We start from the raw sequence: 4,729 nt of genomic DNA on the forward strand, positions 1-4,729 counted from the left end.
TATTTTCAGGAGTTTCTGCTTGTTTAGATAATGTTTCTTCTGTCTATTCAGATGTTTTCAGTTTAAAATAGTCTTCATACCACTTTGGTGGGCTGTTCATTCCTTTAATTCCACCTCCTTTAGCCTGCACAGACAGGCTAAATGATGCACACACACGGGGCACCATTCACACAGAACACACATAGTGGTCCCCTTTGGAGCTGATCGTGGTGCAGGCGCTGCTCAGACATCATTGCTGCAAATGTCTCCACTCCATCCTGCATCCTCAGTTTTTCCTTCTCAACTGCATCAGCCTGTTACATACAAACATGCCATTATTCTCCCTAGTTTTAAATAAAATAAAATAAACCCTTGGTTTTAATAGGAAAATTTAAATATGTACTGTGTATTTGATGATACCTAGGAATTACTGTGAGTATAGTTACAGAAGGCCTCACCCTCAGGCAAGAACAGGAGACCACACAAATGCAATAAACACAGAAGACTCTCCATTCATCCTAATTACAAAAAGTCCTGTCTTCTCCCACAAGCCGGGGATCAAACCTGCTCAGAGAGGAAGAGAGAAAGTAAGGGTTCTGACCAGACATGGACCTAGACAAAGTGGGGCAACACCCAGGGAGATTGCCCTAGGACTGGACTGCCAGGGAGGCATCTGCATGTGCCCAGAAGTAAAATCCAGTGAACTGTGATGCCCCGGATCATGAAATAGAAATTATCAAAGACTTGAAGAACTAAGTTAAATATTCAATCCTCAGCGTTGACTGTATCACCTATCAGAAGCAGATAGCTTTTAGAATAAAAGAGTAAGACAAATATAATTAACTACTTTGTCAGTTTCATCAAATACCATATTGATGTTCTAAAAGCCAATCCCCAGGCCATCTTTAGATTGAGAACAAAAATGAAAATACCAGCACTTACTTCTATAACTTACTTAATATTGACAGTCTTAGACACTCATAAACACAGCCATGGAATTGCCAATCCTGTACTATTGTTGCCTTTCCTGCACAAAGCTAATACATTTTCTACTAATTTCCTAGTTAATTCAAAGTTAGCTAATGTGTTTCCATAGATAGATATCACCAAGCCAAAAAAAAGAGATGAAAAGAGAAAAAACACTTTTGTGGTTGTTGTTCGTGGGTAACTGCTCTTCTCAGTGATGCATTAAGTTGTAAAAGGACCAAAATGTCAGTGCATTACTAATTCCTGGAAAAGTAGCCCCCTGAGGTTACTGTGGTGGAAAGGCAAAGTAATGAAGAAAGTGTCAAGTTGGGACTCTGGACAGTGAGGGGCTGCTCTGACTCACTAATGTGCCTTAGGCGAAGTTTCCTAAACTGCTAGATTTACTGAAAGAAAAATGTCTGCTGGGGGCCAGTCCCAGGCATAGGCATACCAGGCATGGTCCCTCCACAGTGGAGGCCACAGCCAAGGGGTGAGACAGATACTGACGTATTATAAAGAATTTGGCCGGCCTTTGTCCCTGATTCCTGGAAGGGTGCCTCTAAACCCTGGGAATGTCTTTGTTATTCATGGTGGGCCCCTCAGGCCACACCTGACTTTATGCTAATGAGGTGACTCTGGTATGCCCCTAGATAGTTTCAGGTTGGGGGCTGCCATGCTGGAGAGACCAACTATGTGATGAGAGGGTTGAGGCTTTGAGCCACGTGTTATAAGCCCAACTTTCCAACCTCTGAGGAGAGGAGCAGGGCTTGAGATTGAGTTCAATCATGTAGACAATGATTCACTCAATCAAGCCTGTGTAGGAAACAACAAGTGTTGGAGAGGATGTGGAGAGAAGGGAACTCTCATACACTGCTGGTGGGAGTGCAAACTGGTGCAGCCACTATGGAAAACGGTATGGAGATTCCTCAAAAAATTAAGGATAGAACTACCATACGATCCAGCTATTCCACTGCTGGGTATTTATCCAAAGAACTTGAAAACACCAATGTGTAAAGATACATGCACCCCCGTGTTCATTGCAGCGTTATTCACAATAGCCAAGACTTGGAAGCAACCTAAGTGCCCATCAAGGGACAAATGGATAAAGAAGCTGTGGTATATATACACAATGGAATACTACTCAGCCATAAGAAATGATGAAATCCAGCCATTTGTGACAACATGGATGGACATTGAGGGTATCATGCAGAGTGAAATAAGTCAGAAGGAGAAGGTCAAATACCATATGATCTCACTCATTAAGTAGTAGATAATAACAACAACAAACAAACACATAGAGACAGAGATTGGATTGGTGGTTACCAGAGGGGAAGGGGGGAGGGAGGAGGGCGAAAGGAATACTTAGGCACATGTCTGTGGTGATGAGTTGTAATTAGTATTTGGGTGGTGAACATGATGTAATCTATGCAGATATAGAAGTATAATGATGTACACCTGAAATTTATGCAATGTTATAAACCAATGTTACTGCAATAAACAAAAAATTAAAAACAAATAAATTTAAAGAATAATAAATTAAAAAAAAAAATCAAGCCTATGTAATGAAACCCTTATAAAAACTGGACATCAGAAGCTATGGGGAACTTCCAGGTTAGTGATGCATATCAATGTGCCCGGAGGGTGATACATCCTGAGGACATGGAAACTTTTTGTTTGGGACCCTCTCAGACCTCACCCTATGGGATTCTTAATTTGGCTGGTCTTGATTTGTATCCTTTATAATAAAATTATAATCCTAAGTATAGTACTTTCCTGAATTCTGTGAGTCGTTCTAGCAAATTAAAGAACCTGCGGAGGTAGTGGGATCCCTCAAATTTGTCGCCAGTTGGTCAGAAGTGCCGGTGGCCCGGGAACCCCAGAGTTTACAGCTGGTGTCTGAAGTGAGGGGAGTCTCGTGGAGCACTGTGCCCTCAGCCTGTGCAATCTGACCTAATTCTGGATAGTTGTGTCAGAATTGCATGGCAGGTCACAGAAAAACTTGAGCACCATACAGTTAATGCTAAGAGAGGGGCGTGTGCTGAGAAAGTGCAAGGGGCCTCCAGAGAGAAGCACAGAACTCAACCCCTTCTCTAAGGACAAGGAAAGCAATTTTTAGCTATTGTCACTTGAGATGACTCTAAGAATGTTTATTTTGTAAAATTTGAAAGTAAGAAGAAGAAAATAATAATCACCCAACCAAAGATAATCAAATCAATGTTTATAGTTTTGGCATATTTTCTTCTACACATCTTTCTATGGATTTTTATGTATTTGAGTTAACATTATATATGCAATGGTTTTTATTTTCATTTAACGTGTCATAAGCATTATCTCTTCATATTAAAGGCTCATCACACATTTTCATGTTAATGGCTGTACAGCACACTATCCTACAGATATAATGTAGTGTATGTAACCCTTTTCATGATTTTGGGCAGTTGGATTGCTTCTGGTTTTTGATATAACAAATAATGCTAAGATGAATATCTTTCTGCATAAATCTTTGTCCACATTTCTGATTATTTCCTTAGGATAAACTCTTTTTTTGGGGGGAGGTGTCTGATCTCATTTATTTGTTACTCTTAGGAAATCTTGCTTTTGACTAGACTCCAACTTAGAGGTAGAAGCTCTCAGATAGGACAGCCTCTGTCCTTGGCAATCTGTTCCAGGCATTTTTCTTTGGCCTCCTTCATACTGTTGGCCAAAAGTCTAGCATATTCTGCGGCCTCCTCCTTGTTTTTCTTAGTAGCCGTTTTTCAGGGCAATGCACTGACGTTGGCATTGCAGGATGTACGGAGTGACAAGATGCTGAATCTTGGCACTTTGGTCCTGGTTTTCTTACCTTCTTTTTCAGGGGCTTTCTCACAATACATTGGTGGACATCATCTTCTTTGGAGACTGAAAAATTTGCAATTCTATTAGCTCTTTGGGGCCCCAGGAGATGAGGCGCAGTAGTATCAGTGAGCCCAGGAATGTCCTTCTCCTCTTTTTTTTTTACGATAACCAAGTTGCGAACATTCAGATTGGCATCCACATTTGCACTTTCTTTCACCAGTCCTCCTTGGTCTGTAACAGGAATGCCCCTTACTCAGTAGCAAGTGGACACAGCCATGGGTCAAGACACCCTGATTCACAGGGAAACCTAGTTTGTCATTCCCACCACCAACTAGGACCACATAAGCCTTCCATTCTACACCCAGAGCATCAGCCGCAGCTTCTCTGGCCATACGCTTCTCATAAAAGCTGTGCAGGTTGTGTTCATTGTCCATTTCAATGAGTTTCTAGCAGCCAGTTGTTGTGAAAAAGATGTTCAGCTTCGTCTTGAAGCAGCTGACCACCTCCAAGTCTCCACAACAAAGAGCGATAAACTCTTGAAGTAGAATTACTGAGTACAAAGGATTTGTTTTCACAACTCCTAAAACCTGATGCCAAATTGATTTACAGAAATATGAATTTAGGGGCCGGCCCGGTGGCGTAATGGCTAAGTGCATGTGTTCCACTCGGGCAGCCAGGGCTTCGCCAGTTGGGATCCTGGGCATGGACCAACTCACCACTCATCAAGCCATGCTGAGGTGGCGCCCCAGAGAGAAGAACTAGCAGGACCTACAACCAGGATACACAACTATGTACTGGGGTTTGGGGGAGAAAAAAAGAAAAGGAGGAAGATTGGCAACAGATGTTAGCTCAGGGCCAATCTTCCTCAAAAATAAATAAATAAAATGCTTTAAAAAAAAAAAAAGAAATATGAATTTACACTCCTGCCAGGAATGTGTGTCTAACTTAA

At 41.6% G+C, this 4,729-nt stretch overlaps 1 pseudogene; it reads right to left on the minus strand.

The window, feature by feature from the left end:
- Positions 1–3,510: 3,510 nt before the first annotated feature.
- Positions 3,511–4,484, minus strand: LOC101391538 (small ribosomal subunit protein eS6 pseudogene; annotated as a pseudogene).
- Between the last annotated feature and the right edge of the window lie 245 nt (positions 4,485–4,729).

This window comes from Ceratotherium simum, chromosome 4, assembly GCF_057802395.1.
Source record: "Ceratotherium simum simum isolate JZ-2026a chromosome 4, ASM5780239v1, whole genome shotgun sequence".
Lineage (NCBI taxonomy): Eukaryota > Metazoa > Chordata > Mammalia > Perissodactyla > Rhinocerotidae > Ceratotherium > Ceratotherium simum.